The 20,702-nt window shown below is 40.6% G+C and overlaps 1 protein-coding gene and 1 long non-coding RNA gene across 2 annotated transcripts in view; one reads left to right on the top strand and one right to left on the bottom strand.

The window, feature by feature from the left end:
• LOC125366476 (zinc finger protein 717-like) overlaps positions 1 to 20,702 on the top strand; it is a 158,830-nt gene that overhangs the window by 108,990 nt on the left and 29,138 nt on the right. The window lies entirely within an intron of this gene.
• Positions 2,875 to 3,817, bottom strand: LOC125366479. Its single transcript, XR_007213844.1, has 3 exons — positions 3,790 to 3,817; positions 3,239 to 3,453; positions 2,875 to 2,986 (listed from the first exon to the last, which is right to left on the bottom strand). It is a non-coding gene; the product is annotated as an uncharacterized LOC125366479 (long non-coding RNA).

Raw genomic sequence — 20,702 nt, forward strand, 5'->3', positions numbered from 1 at the left:
CTTGGGTGTAAGATTTCAATTTGTAGAAAGTGTCACTTTTCTTTAAGGAAAACTTCACTTGATTATGGAATTCTTGAGGCAATTTATTCTCATTCTTCTAGAAGCCAAACCAGCAGTTTGTCAAAAATTCCAAACTATGTTCCACTAACTGAAGTGTGTCTTCTCAAACTTAATGAGATTATTGCAGGTGGTTATACAATCTAGAATGATTGTATTTCACATGCATATTCTGGAAATCGGTAGTTTTAAGTCACTATATAGTCCAACCCTGACACACCTGTAATCCTAGCTACTCAGGAGCCTGAAATCGAGGATTTTGGCTTTAAGTCAGAATTAATGAAAAGACCCCATGAGATTCTTATTTTCAAGTGACCGCTTAAAAACTGGAAGTGGAGTTGAGGCTCAAACTGGCATAGTGCTAACTGAATCAAAGAGGTGAGTTTAGGCCACACAATGGGCAAGGTAAATCCCAAACTGGGGGAAGGTCAATTATGAAGGTGGTGAGAAATGAGAAACAAGATTTAGGAGCAATCTTGTGAATAGGATGTCTGAGACCTTACAGCAATGATGATCCAATATCAGCTTTAGTTCTCTATTCTTTCTTCTTAACAGGGCCCTGTGTTCCTACACCTCAGTTGATTGTCAAGCTCCACCAAGGTGCAGAGGCATGGACAGGAGAAGCCTCAGACAAGAATTTCACAGGTTAGATAAAACATCTTCCATAGTGGTACTAGAGCCAGAGCTCAACTGAAAAGTTCATCTTGAGCTGTATAGAGCAATATTTTTCCTAGTTCCCCTGAATCATGTGTGGCAGAGAACTAGGTGATTCTTTTTCAAGGATTTGTCAATCAAGAATTCATGTGGAGAACAACTGAATTTGGTGTGGCAGTATATTTAAAGTTAGCAATTCTCCTTTGCTTTGTTTAAAACATCCTGAAACAGAAAAAGAAGATGACAAATGTAGAAAATGGAATCTCTTTTTCTTTGAAACTAGGACTATGTAGGTATGAGGAAATAAGGAGTATGCCAGTGCTGCTACTCTCCAATATTGAAAACAGCTTATTGGTGGTGCTGAGCAGTAACTGTGATTCAGAACCAAAACGTTCCTTCTAGTGGATATCATGACCTGGGTGGCAAGCTGGAGTATCTTTAGTTTTTCATGGTCCTGTAGGAACAGGAGTGTCAGTAAAGGAATGTTGATGATACTTTCTCTATGGTGGAGAGAAAGGAATTTTTAAATTCCACAAACACCAGAAATAATTCTGAGTGAGAAGTCAGAACTGAAATGATATAGGTATAAGTATTTACTATCATGAACCATTACTGCTTAGTTGAAAGCCAAAGGGATATGTAAAACTTTCTCTTTTTTAAAAAAAATAATTATTTATTGCCAAAGTGATGTATAGAGGGGTTACAGTGTCATATGGAAGGCGCTGGGTTCATATCTTGTACGATTTGTTACCTCCTCCCTCATTTCCCCCCTTCTCCCTCCTGCTTCTCCCATGAGTTGTTCAGTTGGTTCACACCAAGCGGTTTTGTAAGTATTGCTTTTGGAGTCAACTTGCCTTTTTATCCTTTATCTCTAGTTTGATATTCTCTTATGGTCTGCGAATCTAGAAAATATTTCTGTCCCTCAACTTATGATTGAGAAGCAAAGCACAACATATCAACTATTTCAAGAAAATAAAACCAACTCTGTTCGCTTATGACCAAACAACACAATATTTGATAGAAACAACCCCAAGAGTATTAAAGGCAGATAGTAAGTACTCTTGTTAAACCTCTAACTGTGCTTAGTTGAATAATTTGAGTAAGTATTTGCTCTGGGGAAAAGAGAAAACAACCTGAATCTGTTGTTTTCCATTGAAAAATGTTACTACTTCTTTCTTAATTAACACATTAGGGAAAAAAATCATATGTTCCTCATAAATCAGTTCCTTCTTTGCTATTTTGAAATATTTTCACAATTAGGATGAGGGAAAATGCCTTTGCCTTTACATTAAGTAATCTTGGGATATTGTTTATGTTTTTGTCTTTTTTCTCTAACTCATTTAAGATGTTGAAGAAATGGAGGACATATTTAGAACTTGCCGGGAAAGTACAGATGAATGTCTCTGTGAAGTAGCAGTCATGAATACTAAGACAGAGAAGGAAAAAGTAGCAACAGATTTTTATCTGAGGTCAAAACATAAGCCAGAGCTGAATAGGTATAATGGAAACACCTTAGGAATGAGGACTGAGGAGTTCCTTGAGTGTCAGAACATGCTTCTCTATAGTGAACCCGAGGAGATGCAGGCTGCATATAGACCTAGTGTGTCTCCTATAGTTGAAGAATCTGAGCAATGTAGAAAGTCTTATAGACAGAAGTTATACCTCACTCTGCATCAGAAAACAAACACAGAAAAAAGTAATGAATGTGCGGAGTCTTTCAAGTGCAAGCCACAACTTACTGATCATCAGAGAACACACACAGGAGAGAAACCTTATGGATGCAACCATTGTGGGAAGTCTTTCAGGTCCAAGTCATACCTTAGAGTTCATCAGAGAATACACACAGGAGAGAAACCTTATGGATGTAACAAGTGTGCAGCATCTTTCAAGTGCAAGTCAGAACTTACGGATCATCAGAGAACACACACAGAAGAGAAACCTTATGAATGTAACAAGTGTGGGAAATGTTTTAACTGCAAGATAACCCTTACCCATCATCAAAGAATTCACACAGGAGAGAAGCCTTATGAATGTAAGATATGTGGAAAGTCTTTCAGATACAAGTCAAACCTCTCTTCTCATGAGAGAACACACACAGGAGAGAAACCTTATGAATGTATCCAATGTGGAATGCCTTTCAGACGTAAGTCAGTCCTCAAAACTCATCAGATAACACACACAGGAGAGAAACCTTATAAATGTAACAAGTGTGGAAAGTCTTTCACCCAGAAGATACAGCTTACTGTCCACCAGAGAATACACACAGGAGAGAAACCTTATGGATGCAACCAATGTGGGAAATCTTTCAGGTGCAAGGCATCCCTTATTGGTCATCAGAAAACACACACAGAGGAGAAACCTTACGAATGTAACAAATGTGGAAGGTCTTTCAGAGAGAAGTCAAGCCTCACTGATCATCAGAAAACACACACAGGAGAGAAACCTTATGGATGCAACCAATGTGGAAAATTTTTCAGTTACAAGTCAAACCTTAGAGTTCATCAGAGAATACACACAGGAGAGAAACCTTATGGATGTAACAAGTGTGGAAAGTCTTTCACCCAGAAGACACAGCTTATTGTCCACCAGAGAACACACACAGGAGAGAAACCTTATGAATGTAACAGATGTGGAAAGTCTTACACCAAGAAGGAACACCTTACTGTCCACCAGAGAACACACACAGGAGTGAGACCTTATGAATGCAACCAATGTGGGAAGTGTTTCAGGTCCAAGTCATGCCTTAGTTATCATCAGAAAACACACAGGGGAGAGGCCTTGGTAATGTAACAAATGTGGAAGGTCTTTCAGAGGGATGTCAAGCCGCAATGTTCATCAGAGAATACACACAGAAGAGAAACCATATGAATGTAACAGATGTAGAAAATCTTTCACCAAGAAGGTACACCTTACTGTTCAACGGAGAACACACACACAGGAGAGAAACCTTATGGATGTAGCAAATGTGGAAAGTCTTTCAAGTTCAAGCCTACCTTTAGAGCTCATCAGAGAATACACACAGAAGAGAAACCGTATGAATGTAACAAATGAGGAAGGTCTTTCAGACAGAAGCAATACCTTACTGTCCAGAGAACACAAACAGAAGAGAAACCGTATGCATGTAACAAGTGTGGAAAGTCTTTCGCCAGAAGCAATACCTTACTCTCCACCAGAGAACACACACAGGAGAGAAACGTTATGAATAAAACAAGTGTGGGAAATGTTTCACCTTCAAGTTAACCCTTACTATACATCAAAGTATTCACACAGGAGAAAAGCCTTATGAATGTAAGAAATGTGGAAACTTTCAGAGAAGAGCCAAACCTCACTGCTCATCAGAGAACATACTCAGGGGATAAACCTCATGAATGTAACAAATGTGGAATGTCTTTCAGACAGAAATCATTCCTCACTGTTCATCAGAGAACACACACAAGAGAAAAACCTTATGAATTTAACAACTGTGGAGTGTCTTTCACCCAGAAACAATACCTTACTGTTCACCAGAGAACACACACAGAAACCTTATGTATGTAACAAATGTGGAAAGTTTTTCAAGTGCAAGTCACACCCTACTGTGCACCAGAGAGCATACAGGACACAAACCTTATAAATGTAATAAATCTGGAAAGATCTTCAAGTGGATGTCACAACTTTGTACACATAACAGAATTCACACAGGTGAGAATCTTTAGGAATTTAACATTGGAGAAGTATTTCACCCTCGGTTCTCATATTTTCAAGCATAAGAGAATTCATACAGTTGAGTCACTTTATGAATGTAGCAAATGTGCAGTTTCTCAACCATTGGCACAACTCAGGGTTCATCCTTGAACATACACAGAAACTTTAGTAATGTAACAAATGTGGAAAGTACTTTACCAAGGAGTCATGAATCCATGTTTATGGAACTCACATGAGGGAGAAACCCCATGAATGTTATAAATGTAGAAAGTCTTTGATCTGGAAGGCATACCTCAGTGTTCTTCAGAGTGCTGACTCACATAGTACAAAAGAAAACTAATGAATACAATTACACAGTGAGATTTAATTAGAACTTGGCCTGAGTGCATCTGAGAACACATACAGGAAAGAAACTGAGTATAATAAATGTAGAAAAACATTTACCCAGAAGTCACATCTCTACAGGTTTGAGATACCAGAACACATGACCGAAACCCTGTAAATGTAAACTTTAGAAGAAGTCTTTCAACCAGAATTCAACCTTCAGCAAACATTAGAGGAAAGGAATCCAGTGTAGGAAAATTTGTCAAGAAGCTCTGTAAGGGCTGGGGATATGGCCTAGTGGCAAGAGTGCTTGCCTCGTATACATGAGGCCCTGGGTTCAATTCCTCAGCACCACATATATACAGAAAGCGGCTAGAAGTGGCGCTGTGGCTTAAGTGGTAGAGTGCTAGCCTTGAGCAAAAAGAAGCCAGGGACAGTGCTCAGGCCCTGAGTCCAAGCCCCAGGACTGGCCAAAAAAAAAAAAAAAAAAAAAAAAAAAGACTGTAAATCATACTGAGAAATCCATGGCAAAAGTAACCTAGGTGAAATGGGAGACCATTCTTAACTCTTTGGATCTCGCTATCCCAGCATTTCTCATCCTCTCATTGTGTTGAGTGGGGATGATGTCCCTGAATATTATCCAAAGGATTTGGACAGAAGTGGTGAGCATTAATTACTTCCATACTTGACATGTAATTAAAAGATTGAAGTTGTTGACTTGTGTCTTTTATAAGAAGAAAGATTTCTCAGGGTAATTTTATACATTCTTCTCAGAAATAAGAGCTGTGTCCCTTTCAGACTGGAGATAGATCATCTCCATGCTGGTGTGGGAAGCAAAAGATTGGAAAAGGCTATCATGATTGTAGCCAAGAACATGAGAGCATCCATTTCTCCCGTGCTCCCACTGTATTTGTGGTCCATGTATTTATTATAAGACAAATGACTTATTATGTCCAGTTCCCTTTTTGAAGGGAAGGTCTGATGGAAGACACCATTCCTTGTTTATTCCAGAATGTGCACTGTAGTTAAATCTGTCTCTTCACCTTTTCTTCTGAAGTTAGTTCATGAAACATTGAGAGAATTGGAAAGGACACACATGTGGGGACACTTTTTCTTTGTGGGTACAAGTCCTGTAGCTTGAACTTTCAGCCTACTGTTGTTAAGCATTTTTGCTCAAGAGTAAAACTCTACACTTGAGTCACAGGTCCATTTCTGGATTCTTCATTTCTTGTTCAACTTGTTACCTCCTCCCTCATTCCTCCCCCTCCCCTTTCCCCTCTCCCACCAATAGTTGTGCAGTTAATTTACACCAAATGGTTTTGTAACTATTGCTTTTGTAATGGTTTGTCTTTTTGTCCCTTGTCCTTCAATTTTGATATTCCCTTTTCCTTCCCCAGTTCTAATACCCATATAAACAGTGTTCAGGGTATTCAGATGAGATACAGTGGTACCAGGGGTACAACCATAGGAAGGGAATACAAGAGAAACAAATCAGTCAAACACAAGAAAAAAACCCACAAAATACAAAAGGTATGGTTTCACATGGCATTTTCATGATACTTACAACAGTGGTATAACTCTTGTTTATGTAACATGGAGTTCATTTCGCTTGGCATCATCTTATGTGATCACATGGGTGTAGCTATTGGGGTATTTTGATCTTCTATTATGACTAGCCTAGTCATTTACCAGCTATTCCCTATGAATGAGCAGGTTCTTATTACTGAAAGTCAGGAATATGTGCTAGAGGCCTGAACTCTTGCCCAACTTGAAGAGTTACACATTTACTGGTTAGGCTCTCACTGCTTGTGTCAGTCACTTTAATAAAAGAACCACAACTCAACTTCCATTTTGGTATTAGCATATGATGGTTGGCAGAAGGAATAAGAGAAAAAAATAAGCAGAGTGCCCTTACAAGGGGTTGAAATTTCTATTTTCAAAATGCCAGGAAGTGGGTACTTGAAGTAGTAAAGTTGGGTCAAGGGGAATTTGCTAAACAAAAGAAGCGAAGAGGGGGAGAATGTGGCCAGGAATGCAATGTATATCTTACAAATTGAAGAAGAGGGAGAGGAGTGGGTAGGCGAAGGATGTGTGAGATTATTGAATGGAGTGACATTAATCAATATATTGTACTCATGATTTGTTAAATAGCAGCTCTTTAGTACAACTATTTGAGGATAATAAAAGGAAGTAAAATGTGGCATACATATGTAGTGTACCCTTCTTCAGTTATAAACAACAAAGATTACGTCGTTCATTGGTAAATGGAACTGCATATCAACTTGTTAATTAACTAAGTTAAACTTATCGGGGCAAAGTTATTTGTTTCTCTCATAAGTGGAATGTGATCTTAAAAGATACATATGCAAATATGTGTATGTCATATGTATAATTATATCCTTAAACCAGTAGTACTGGCTGTGAATGCGGCTTAGTGGTACGGTGCTTGCCTAATATGCATGAAGCCCTGTGTTTGATTCTTCAGTGGCACATAAGCAGAGAAAAATCAGAAGTGGGGCACTGTGGCTCAATTGGTAACCTCAGGGATAGTGCCCATGCCGAGTTCAAGCCCCAGAATTGGTTAAAAAAAAAACTTGTATTTTAAATGGATCTATTTGAGGATGCCAAGAAGGAGGTGGTAGAGGGAATGAATATGACAGAAAATAACACTGATATACATGATATGTGTGTATAAAGACTGCACATAGAAACTCACTGAAAACTTTGAGTAATAGAAGTGGGGTCGGGGATGGACAAAAAATGAGTGATTCATCTGTTGAAAGTAAATATATGCATTGTGAAATACCAAAGTGAAGCCAATTTGCAGAACTAACAAAAAACAAATGACAGCACTGCTCAAAAAGAAGTACATTAGGGCTGGGAATATGGCGTAGTGGTAGAGTGCTCACCTCACATACATGAAGCCCTGGGTTCAATTCCTCAGCACCACATATATAGGAAAAGCCAAAAGTGCCTCTATGGCTCAAGAAGCAGAGTGCTAGCCTTGAGCAAAAAGAAGCCAAGGACAGTGCTCAGGCCCTGAGTCCATGCTCCAGGACTGGCAGCCAAATCAAAAAGCAAACAAAAAAATAACATTCAATACCTGACTTATGTAACTGACCCCTTTGTGCATGTCCTTAACAATATTTTTTTAAGACAAACAACAGGAATGTAAAATAGTATCTGTTGAGCATATAGGTACCAGGGGCAGCAGGGTGGGTGAATAGAGAAGGTAACGGAAGGTGTATATGAATATATCCATATATGTAGAGAGAGAAATTGATGACATTGGTTTTTTTCTTTGTTGTGTGTTGCCAGTCCTGTGAGCTTGAACGCAGGTTGTGGGCACTGTCTCTGAGCTTCATTGTGCTCAAGGGTATCACTCAACCACTTGAGCAACAGTGCCACTCCTGGCTTTTTTTTTTTTTTTTTTTCAAATGGTGTACTGAGGAATGAACCCAGGGCTTCATGCATGCTTGGCAAGTAGTCTACTACTAATCCACATTCCTAGCCCAGCTGATTTTATTTTAAGAAAAGGGACGAGGAAGGGAATAGAATAAAGATGAATTCATATGCATATGTAGAAATATCACAATGAACTTCTATTGGTAAACTAATTAAATATAAGGGGAAAAAAATCACAGCCAAAGAACTGTAGACCATAGAAATCATTCAGCCCTCCAGGTGCTTGTGGATAATGTCTGTAATATTAAAGTATTGTGGAGGCTCAAATCTGCGCATCACAGATCCAAGTGAAAAGAAAGTCTTTGAGGCTCTTATCTCCAATTCATCACCAAACAAAACAACCAAAAACCTGGGAGTTGAGCTGTGGCTCAAGGGTAGAGCACTAGCCTGGAGTAAAAGAGCTTCAGGGACAGCCCTCAAGCCCAGAATTCCATCTTCAGGCCTGCTACATCTGTCAGATACTTAAGAGATGAGGAATGGGGGCTCAGGGGTGAAGCATGTTCTCGTGTGAAGCCCAGGGCCTGAACCTTACTACTACAAACATCATAAGAAAAGAAAGTGGCCTTATGAATGTACAAACATAATGTTGATACATGCTTAACAATATGAACTTGAAATTTTCAAAGATGCATTTTGATGTCATACTTGATGATGCTACTTTATTAAAAATGAACCGATTACTGACATAGTTGGTTTAGTAGAGATCATATACAAAATTGATTTTTAGCGGGGTGCAAGTGGCTCACACCTATAATCCTAGTTGCTCAGAAAGCTTAGATGTAAGGATGGCAGTTTGAAGCCATCCTAGTTAGATGAATTGCCAATTTAAGGCCAGAAAACTGAAGTGGCGCTGTGGCTCAAAGTAGTAGAGTACCATCCTTCTTTGAAACAGCTCAGAGAGAGTGCCGAGGTGCTACCCAAGTTCAAACCCTACAACTGAAAAACAAAAATTAAAAAAAACACACGTTTCTTTGATCTTCCATTTTTCTTTCACTCAACTGTTTTTCCTTGTCTAGTTGTGAATGAATACTTCATCTCATTCTACCTTCTTCCTTTACACTTTTTGAGATTGGTCCCTGGGACTTGTACATGGATGGCAGGTAACCCTTGAGTTCATTTTCAATAGTACTGTCCTTTCCAGTTACTGCAGGGGCCCCACAGAGAGAGGTGCAATTCCTCTGCTATCCCTTATAAATTTCATCTGACCACAATCTAGCATCAACAGACACATTTCTGCCTTTATTATTTTGAACACAATCGGATTTGTTAGGGTAAGTAAGAGTAAGTGAAGAAAACCTTCCCTTTTCATTTATTTATTGTGATTGTAATGGTTACACGTAGCAGGAGACTTAAGGTTCTCATTCTTGTAATTTGAGGTCTCTGAACTACTTTTCAATTTGTTTTCTTGAACAACACAGGGGATACTACTGGTGATGAATCTATAGCTTTTCCCTTAATATAGAGATACCCTAAATTTGAGCCATACCCAGAGTACCTAAATCTTTGTAATTACTTCATACATTCTTGCAAATTAGGTACCATTAGTAAGTCTCAAAGCATGTTTCAGAGATCCCAGTGCTCTTAGGCCTATGTAGCTGGATTTATGAACAAGATCTATAATATCTCACTTAAGGTACACGAGATGGCAACATATTTCGTTTTTGCTTTTTTTCTACAAGCTAGTAAGCTCAGAGCCTCAGGGTTTTCCTTGAGGTTCAGTTTATGATGATAGTCTACCTCTGCAGGCCTAGCTCCAGTTTTGCCTGTTTAGCAATTAAAGTCTTCTGTAGTACTGCTCAACTTTACTACAATGGCTGATTTGGAACTATGATCCTCAGATCTCAGGCTGCTCCGTATTTTCCCACATTTTAGAAAATCGTTTTTGCTCCTTTACTTTGAAGGATAATTTAAATGGCTACATCCCTTTGGATTGGACATGTTTATTTAGTTCTGAGTGTACCTGAAGCAGTAGAGTGCCAACCTTAGCAAAGATGCTGGAGTGCAGCTCCCAGACCCTGAGAGGAAGGAAAGAAAGAAGCAAGGAATGAAGGATATAAAGAAGAAAGGAATGAAGGAATGCAAGAATAAACTATTCAAAAGAAGAATGTTTAATTTTTGGTGAATCTGAGAATTATTCTTTTAGAGGTAGGGCTCAAGAAAAATGGCTTTTACAAAAAGCAAATTCATTTTAACTGCTTAGAAAATGACTCACAGGCTCTATTTTATAGTGTTTGAATGAAACTGTTAAGATACCATCTTCCTTTACTCAGATACAGAAAGGTTGACCTAAGTTTAGAATTCCTAGAGCCAAGGTGGATGCCATTATCTAGTTAAGTAATTAAATACATTCTGGAGGCTCTTAGAAACATGTCTGTTACCTCACGATTGCTTAGCTGGCAAACCAAGACCAGGACTCCAAGTGCTATACAACCCAGTCATTCCTAATAAGGTCTGAACTGTTTGCTTAAATTAAAAGCTCTACCTTTATACTCTCATGAATAAAGTTTTTTGCCTATTTGAGGTCTTGATCTCAGGACCTGACTGCCATCCTTGACCTTCTATGCTTTTTTTTTTTTTTTTTAACCAGTACTATCACTCCACTACTTGATCCACAGCTGTACTTCACGATTTTTTGGTGGTTAATTGGAGACAGTTGTACTGACTTTTCCTGCTATAGCTGGCTTCAGAGGACGTTCTCGTATGCTGGCCTCCAGAGAAGTTAGAAATGAAAGCAGGAGCCTTTGGGAGCCTGCTGAAGACATCTTTTCTCTCTGGGAAAAGAGATTTCATCCAGAGGCCTATTGCAGGCTTCTTAGGCCTTCCCCAATTCCATATTTATTTTAAGTATTCAGACAGCCTTTATGTCCTGGCCATGACTGCATTTCAAGATGAAGACAGTGGACTTACATTCCAGAGTTGGAGAGATTGCTAGCTTATCCCCTCCTCTCACATTTTTTCACCCCTCTGTCTGTCTACAGAGACTTAGCAAGAAATAGGGGGGTTGAGTAGCATCTGTAGCCATGGCTTTTCTACTTTTACATCACATAGACACACAGACACAGAGGCAGACACACTAGAAGTTGCTCGTTTTCTTACATTTTATAAACTGGATAATTTCTGAGAAGGGATCATTAACAGACTACAGTTCTGCCTAGGCCTCGCATTTAGCTAGAATAGGCAGTAACCACAATATCCCATTCGTTCAAGGAAGGTCTGATGAGAACTTTTTATTATGGGTATTATTATTGATATTATTATGTTGATAACATTGTTGCTGAGCTCACAATCTGAGGGCTGTCGAGATTTTTCACTCAATGGTGGTGCTCTACAATATGAGACACAGGTCCACTTCTGTATTTGGTGGTTAATTGGTGATGACTTGGAGAGATTCTTAGAAGAGTTATTGTTCACTGAATTAGTAAGGTACCTTTTCCTTCTTTAAATTTAAGACTGGCAGTTAAAAATTAGCCAATCATACTACCTCACATGTGGCATCTTAGCTAGTTGGGAGGGTGAAATGAGAAACATCTTGTTTCTAGGCCATCCCATGCAAAGGCATCATCAAATATTATTTTAGCCAATAAAAGGATGGCTCTGGTGGTATGCGCCTATCTTGTTTGCTACTTGTGACATGTAACTATAAAAATTAGTGCCTATAAATGTGTGGGCAAGGAACCAAGACCATAACTGGAAAAAATGAGTGATACAAAAGGGCTTCTGGTGTGCTTTAAAATGTAAAGTAAGCCTTGGAAGTATTTGCCACTGAGTTCAAACATGAGGACCTAGCTAGTTTTTCTTAGTTTTTTGTGTGGTTTGGGTTTGTTTTTTTTTCCCCTCAAGGCTAGTAGGTTCTACTACTTGAGACACAAATCAATTTATGTCATTTTTTTTTTAGTGCTGGTTAATAGGAAATAAATATCTCATGGGAAGCTAGGGGCAATCCAGAGAGGCCTGAGATTTGAGGATTCATTTAAAAGCCAGCCTGAGCAGGAAAGTCCATGAGATCCTTATCTCCAACTAACAACCCAGTGGCAGAAAGGAGCATAGCTCCAGCCATGAGAAAAATCCTTAAGTTCAAGCCCACCACTTAGTAAAACATGTCTCCTGGGCTTTCCTGCCCAGGCTGGCTTTGAACTGCTATCCCAAATTTCAGCAACCTGAGAAGGTAGGACAGACTAATCCAGGATATGGTGGACAGGGAGGAGATATAATCTGCATATAATCAGAATAGATGAAAGAAAAGAGTACCAGAGAAGAGGTATACAACACATTCAATAGAATTATTACAGAGAATTTCCCCTATCTCAAAAGGGAAAACCTCACCAAAATAACAGAAGTATATAGGTCACATGGCAGACCGGACCCTTGAATATCCTCCCCAGACACATTATAATCAAGGCCTCAGATCTCAACAATAAGGAGCAAATTATGAACGCAGCCAAAACAAAGAAAGAACTATATTACAATGGAAAAAAGATCAGAATCACGGCAGACCTCTCCAAACAAACTTACCACGCACGAAGAGCCTGGAAGAACACAATCCAGATCTTTCCATAGCAAAGAGGAACTAAAGGAATATGTGAATAAAAATCCAGCCTTACAGCGAATTCTAAGAGGGGAAGCCCACCAACAGAAAATGTACAGGACCCTCAGACAGAAACAGAAAGAAGCTACAATAGCCAGAGCCCAAAATGAAGAGCAGCTCAATAAAGACAAGAAAGAAGACAGCCTAACAGGAAAATAGGAGGGGAAAAACCACACCTATCCATGATCTCTTTGAATATAAATGGTATAAATTCTCCGATAAAGAGGAGCAGACTGATAGAGTGGATCCGTAAACAAAAAATTGCTATCTCTTGTCTTCAAGAGACCCATCTTATAGCAAGGGACAAAAACAGGCTCCAAATGAAAGGATGGAGCAGTATCTTCTAAGCAAATGCACCTACCAAAATGGCAGAGGTGGCCATCCTGATTATAGACAAGCTAGACTTCTCATTAAAATCAGTTCAAAAAGATAAAGAAGGACACTACATTTTAATACAAAGAAAAATCCAGAATCAAGATATCACGGTGATAAATTTATACTCACCGAACAAAAGAGGCCCTAAATATGTCAAACAAATTCTTTCAGAACTAAAGAACATGATAGACCCAAATACAATCATAGTGGGAGATTTTAATACTCCACTGTCTCCAAGACACAGATCCAACACACAGAGGATTAGCAAGGGAGCCGAAGACCTAAGTAACACCATATCCCATATGGATCTCACAGATCTGTACAAAGTATTCCACTCTACAGAGACCCAATACACATTCTTCTCAGCAGCCCATGGAATATACTCCAAAATACATCATGTCATAGTCCACACAGAGAACCTCGGCAAATACAAGAGTATTGGCATTAACCCATGTATTTATCTGATCACAGTGGGATCAAGGTACTCCTCAATAACAAAGTATACCACAGAGACTACACAAATACTTGGAGGGTAAACCCCTCACTGTTATCTAACACTTGGTTCACAGAGCAAATTAAGGACAAAATTAACAAATTCATAAGCCACAACAACAATAAAAATACATCACAAAGAAACCTATGGGATACAGCAAAGGTGCTGAGGGGCAAGATCATTGCCCTCAATGCACACATTAAAAGAATGGAATCAGAACAGGTAAATAACCTCATGCAGCTAAAATGACTGGAGAAACAAGAAAAAAATTGAATCTAAAATGACTAGGAGAGAGATCACAAAGATTAAAGAAGATAAAAATATGATTGAGAATAAAAAGACCATTCAACAAATAAATAAAACTACAAGCTGGTTCTTTGAGAAAATAAATGAAATTGACAGACCCCTTGGAAGACTTACAAAAAATGAAGAGAAGAGACTCATCCGTAAGATCAGGGACTCCACCGGAAAAAATTACAACAAATACACAGGATATTCAAACAATCATAAGGAACTATTTCCAGAACCTTTACTCACTAAAGAACGAAAAATTTACAGAGATTGATCAATTCTTAGAGAAGTATAAACTGCTCAAACGGAATCAAGAAATAATCAACTAAATAAACCAATAATCTATATTGAGATACAGGAGGTATTCAAGAGCCTCCCAACAAAGAAAAGCCCAGGCCTGGATGGATTCACCAATGAATTCTATAAAACCTTCAGTAAGGAATCTAATACCAATATTCCTCAAACTCTTCCATGAAATAGAAACAGAGGGAGAAATCCCAAACTCATTCTATGAAGCTAATATTATACTCATCCCCAACCCAGGCAAAGTCCCAACAGAAAAAGAGAATTACAGACCAATATCACTAATGAGCACAGATGCAAAACTCCTCAATAAAATATTAGCTAACAGGATCCAGAAACTGATCAAGAAAATTACACATCATGATCAAGTACGCTTCATCCCACAGATGCAAGGATGGTTCAACATCCGCAAATCAATAAATGTAATTCACATCAACAGAGCTAAGACCAAGAACCACGTCATCATCTCAGTCAATCCCCAAAAATCCTTTGACAAAATACAACATACATACATGTTGAAAGCCCTGGAGACAACAGGAAAAGAGGGAACATTCTTTAAAACAATAAAAGCCATATACAACAGACCAACTGCTAATATCATATTAAATGGAGAGAAACTAAAACCATTTCCCCTAAACTCAGGAACAAGACAAAGTTGCCCACTCTCCCCACTTCTATTCAACATAGTGCTGGAATCTCTGGCCCTAGCAATAAGGCAAGAGGAGGACATCAAAGAGATCCACATTGGCAAAGAAGAAATCAAACTATCCCTATTCTCAGATACATGATCTTATATCTGAAGCATCCAAAAAACTTAGTCCCCAAACTCCTAGACCTAATAAACCGCTTTGGAAAGCAGCAGGATACAAAAATCAACCCGCAAAAATTAGCAGCTTGTCTGTACACTAGCAATGTACAAGCAGAAAAGGAAATTATGGAAATAATACCATTTATAATAGCTAAAAAGAGAACAAGTTACCTAGGGATTAACCTAACTAGAGATGTGAATGACCTATTTAATGAGAACTATAAAAATCTAATAAGGGAAATCAAAGAGGACACCAGGAGATGGAAAGACCTCCCAGGCAGAATCAATACAGTGAAAATAGCCGTATTGCCCAAAATGTTATACAAATTCAATGCTATCTCCATCAACATCCCAGCTACATTATTCACTGAAATAGAGAAAACAACCCATAAATTCATGTAGAACAGCAAAAGACCTAGAATAGCCAAAGCAATTCTAGGCAAAAGAAGCAGCACAGGAGGAATCCCAATACCAGACTTGAAGCCCTATTATAGAGCCATCATAACAAAAGCAGCCTGGTATTGGTATAAAAACAGACCTGAAGACCAATGGAATAGAATAGAAGACCCAGAAATAAAGCTGCATTCTTACAATCAGCTGATATTCGACAAAGGATCTAAAGTCATACAATGGAAAAAACACATCTTCTTCAACTACTTTGCTGGGAAAACTTGGCAACCATATGTATAAAACTCAAAGTAGACCCTAGCCTATCACCATGCACCATGATCAACTAAAAATGGATTAAGGACCTCAACATCAAACCTGAATCCTTGAAACTCCTGAAGGACAGAGTAGGAGAGACTCTAGGACTCATAGGTACAGGAAGGAACTTCCTGAATATAGTCCCAGGGGCACAAGAGATAGGGGAGTGACTCGACAAATGGGACTACTACAAACTAAAAAGTTTCTGTACAGCTAAAGACATAGCCACCAAACTAGAAAGACAGCCAATCATATGGGAAAGAATCTTTACCAGCACAGCAACAGACAAAGGCCTAATATTCATCATCTACAGAGACCTCATAAAGCTAACCCCCTCCAAACCCAGTAAACCAATTAAGTGGGCAAAGGAGCTAAAGAGAGACTCCCTGAGTTCGTTTGTTGTTCTTTTGTTTATTTTTGATGCTGTTCCTAGGCCTTGAATTCATGCCTCATCCCTGTCCCTTAGTTATTTTTGTGGTTGCTGTTGTTGCTAATCCTAGGGCTTGAACATAGGACTCAGTCATTCTTCTTAGGCTTGAAATCAGGCCAGGGCCACTATGCATGAGGCTTTTGAGGGATTTTTTTTTATTTTTTTGCTGGCCCTGGAGCTTGAACTCAGGCCCTGGGCTGTCCCTGAACCTCTTTGTGCTCAAAGCTAATGCTCTACCACTTGAGAAACAGCACTGATTCTTGCATGAGGCTTGTTGATGTTCTTGTTTTCCCTCAAGGGTAGCAGTCTCTATGGTTTGAGCCACATATTAACTTCTGTCTTGTCTTTTCTATCTGGTCCCGGTAGTAATGACTTGAACCGCAGACATGGCATTCTTCCTAGCTTTGAAATCAAGGGAGAGGAATTGTGCCTGAGTTTTTGTTTTGTTTTGCTTTTTGTCCAAGGCTACCAGCCTCTACACCTTGAGCGACAGCTAAACTTCTGGCTTTTTTCCCCTTTTTCTTATTTTTTAGTGTGGTGTGTGTGTGGGGTGGGGGGGTGTTTGTCCTAGGGCTTATCAGGGACTATCCAGTGTCTCTTAAGTGTTTTTGTGTAGGCTCCACACTTTGAGTCATATTTTAATACCTTTTTTGTCTTGTTTTTGATACTGGTCCTATAGCTTCAACTCAGGGCCTAGCCACTGTCCCAGAGTTATTTTATTATTTATTTTATTTTGTTTTGTTTGTTTTTTATGCCTGAATAGGGCTTGAACTCAGAACCTGGCTATTTTTTTTTAGGTTGAACTCACAGAAGGGTTTCTGTGTCTGAGTTTTTTGTTTGTTTTGTTTTCTTAAGATTACCTGGCTCTATACCTTGAGCCACGGCTCGACTTAAGGCTTCGTTTACTTTTTGGTGGTTCATTGAAGATAAGAATCTCATAGAAGACAAGTATCTGAGGGTACTGTATAGGAACCTGAAATCTGAAGGTTGAGGTTTGGAAAGTAAATCCATGAGACTCATCTCCATTTGACCTCCAAAAGAGAGCAAGTGTTAGAGTGCTACCTTTGAGAAAAATATTTCTGGGATGATGATGTGGCTTAGTGGTAGAGTGCTTGCCTAGCATGCATGAAGGCCAAGATTCAATTCCCCAGCACCATATAAGCTGAAAAAGCCAGAGATGGTCGTGTGCCTCAAGAGGCAGAGTGCTAGCCTTGAGCAAAAAGAAGCCAGGGATAGCAGTCAAGCCCCGAGTTCCAAGCCCTCAGAACTGGCCAAAAACAAAACAGAACAAAACCAAAAGAAAAATGTTTCTGGCTGGGAATGTGGCTTAGTGGTAGGATGTTTGCCAGGCATGAATGAAGCCCTGTGTTTGATTCCTCAGTACCACGTACAGGAAAAGCTGGAAATGGCTCTGTGGTTCAAGAGGTAGGGTGCTAGCCTTGAACAAAAGATGCTCAGGGACAGCTCCTAGGCCCTGAGTTCAAGCACTCAGACTGGAAACAAAAAGAAAAAGAAAAAAAAGTATTTCTATTTCAGGCCTGAGTTCAAGACCCAGGACTGACATGCACTCATAAATTCCTTGTGGAATTTAAGTTCTTCAAGTAATGTCTTCTGTGCTCTTGAACTATAGGTGTGATCCACCAGCTCTGCTCATTTTAACCTCTGTAATTGGCTCTTCATGCTCTTCTTCCATCCTGATTATTATTTATGTATTTTTATATATACATAAATACATATATACATATATATATATTTGTTATGTAGTTATATAGTTTGTCCTGGCCGTAGATCTCTGGAACTGGTCACTATTATTTAGCTTTTTCACTCAAGGCTGTTGCTTTACAGTAGTGCCACAGCTCTACTTCCAGCTTTTTCCTGGTTGGAGATATGAGCCTCATGGTTTTTTCTTGCCCAGGCGGGCTCTGAACCACCATCTTCAGATTTCATTCTCATGCCTAGCAAGGATTACACATCAGCCACCAATGCCTGGCTCAATTTACTATTCTCAATTGGCTCTTCCACTCTCCTTTTTATTCATATCATTGTTATTATCATTATCATTGTTTTCTTTTGCTTTTTGCCAGTCCTGGGGCGTCAAGTTAGGGCCTAAGCACTGTCCCTGACTTCTTTCTGCTCAAGGCTAGTACTCTACTACTTAAGCCACAGCACCACTTCAGGCTCTTTCAATATATGTGGTGCTGAGGAATCAAACCCAGGGCTTCATGTATATGAGGCTAGCACTTTACCACTAGCTCATAATCCTAGCCCTATCATTATTATTTTGTGCTGGTTATAAGGCTTGAAATCAGGGCCTGGGCACTGTCCAAGAGGTTTGTCTGTGTGATAACCAGCTGGGCAGGAATTCCTGCCCTGTGTTGACATCACTGCCATAGTGGCACTTCCAAGTGGGCCAGGCAGCTGGAGGGGGTGGGGCATCAGAGGGCCCCTGTGGCAGGAGTTGGGGCTGGCTGTGTGGAGGATTGAACAGGAAGAGAGTGGAGAGGGAAGGAGCGTGAAGTACCTGCCAGAGGAGCAGAGCTGAGCCCAGCCAATCCGAAGCTTGCTGAGGTTGTGCAGAGGCCTATGATGAGGTTTGGAGGTCCATGGCCCGGGGAGAGGCCTTGAGTCCTAACGCCTGCAGGGAGGCCTTGAGGCCTGAGAATCAGACTAAGCTGAACAGCTTAACCTATATCTGAGACTGCCTGAGCCTGCCTGCTGAGAGACCTTTTGGGAGGAGAGAGCTGGGGCTTGTGGAGGGGCCTAGAGGACTGAGTCCTGCAGAAGGCTTGATGCCTGTGGAGATGCTTTGAAAAGCCAGACTAGGGGCTGGGGATATAGCCTAGTGGCAAGAGTGCCTGCCTCGGATACACGAGGCCCTAGGTTCGATTCCCCAGCACCACATATACAGAAAACGGCCAGAAGCCGCGCTGTGGCTCAAGTGGCAGAGTGCTAGCCTTGAGCGGGAAGAAGCCAGGGACAGTGCTCAGGCCCTGAGTCCAAGGCCCAGGACTGGCCAAAAAAAAAAAAAAGCCAGACTAAAGCCCTTTTGAAGTCAGGCCCCACTTTACCACACAAACCTGAGATAAGCAGGCCCTGTGAGCAAACCCAGGACAAGCTTATTAGGGCCCAGCTGGTCAAGAACTATAACGGCCTGGGAATGCTTAACTCTAACTGCCCCCAGAATGCCTCGAGCCCTGAGCCAATCAGATTTGTACCCGTGTCCTAATCTTGCTTGCTTGAACACCTGACTGCTGTGACTTTGTTTTTTGTCTTGTTTGAACACCTGATGGCTGTAACTTTGTTTTTTTGCCTTTATAAGCCCTGTGCAATCGCAGCTCGGGGCTTCCTCTTAACCTTTGCTGTGTCGGTGGGTAGGACGAGGCCTGAGTTGCAGCTTGCCTGAATAAAGCCTTGCTTTTGCATTTCAGAACATCTGAGTCTCAGTGGCCTTCTTGGTGGTCTTCTCGTGATTGGCATAACAGTTGGGGTTTTGTCCGGGATAGCCCCAGAGACCCCCAAGACCCCAGACTCCGAAGGTAAGAAAACAGCGCTGTGGACTTGTCTTGTCCTGTAATTTGTCTGTCTGCTTTCCTTTTTGAGGATGGCCGTTCTGACTCGTATTTCTTGAAGGGGTTGTCGAAGTGGACGCGCTTACTTGGCAATCCTGGGGCGACTGGGGGAGCCCCAGACTCTCCACCCTGGAAGGGGGATCTCTAGAACCCCTCCTTGAACTTGGGTCCACTCCTTCTGCACCCTTGCAGGAGGTTGTGGGCCTACTCGGGTCCATTCCTTCTGCACCCTTGCAGGAGGTTGTGGGCCAACTCAGGTCCACTCCTTCTGCACCTTGCAGGAGGTTGTGGGCCAACTTGGGAGATTTCCAACTTGTAGCTTTTCTTGTTCTCAGGCCTGTGTGTTTTCTTCCTTTTGTATTGTTATAATTGTTTGTTTTTTTTGTAGCCTTTTGGACTAAACATCTGATCAGAGCTATGGGTAACGTTCTATCTTGGGGACCTCCATCTAGCCCCCTAGATTTGACCCTAGATCACTGGAGGGAGGTCAAGGAGATAGCTCAGTACCAAGGTGTGGCCCTTAAGGAGGAAAAATGGATCACTCTGTGCAAGTCAGAATGGCCCACCCTTGAGGGAGCGAAATGGCCACCTGAGGGGAGCTTTGACATAGTTAAGATCAGGACTTTACAATGCCTAATCGATGCCCCTCGTTCAGGCTATCCAGACCAGGTTCCTTATATAGACACCTGGAGGGAAGTCATTGACAGGGATGCTCCAGCTCCAGCTCCTTCCCCTACCCCAATATTCACTCAAAAGACACAGGGTGACAAGAGAGAAACCAAGAGGGAAGAGAAGAAATTGTACCCACCTGTCCTCCAGGGAGGAGGCATGGAGGACGAAATGTTTCCCCCGCCATACTCCCCACCCCAGTTAACTCTACAAGAGGACTCTGAGGAGAATGTTTCATCTGTGCCCTCCACTCTGGAGGGTCCCGCCCAGTCAACTCGCTGGCGCCAGCC

The sequence above is a fragment of the Perognathus longimembris genome, chromosome 17, assembly GCF_023159225.1.
Source record: "Perognathus longimembris pacificus isolate PPM17 chromosome 17, ASM2315922v1, whole genome shotgun sequence".
Lineage (NCBI taxonomy): Eukaryota > Metazoa > Chordata > Mammalia > Rodentia > Heteromyidae > Perognathus > Perognathus longimembris.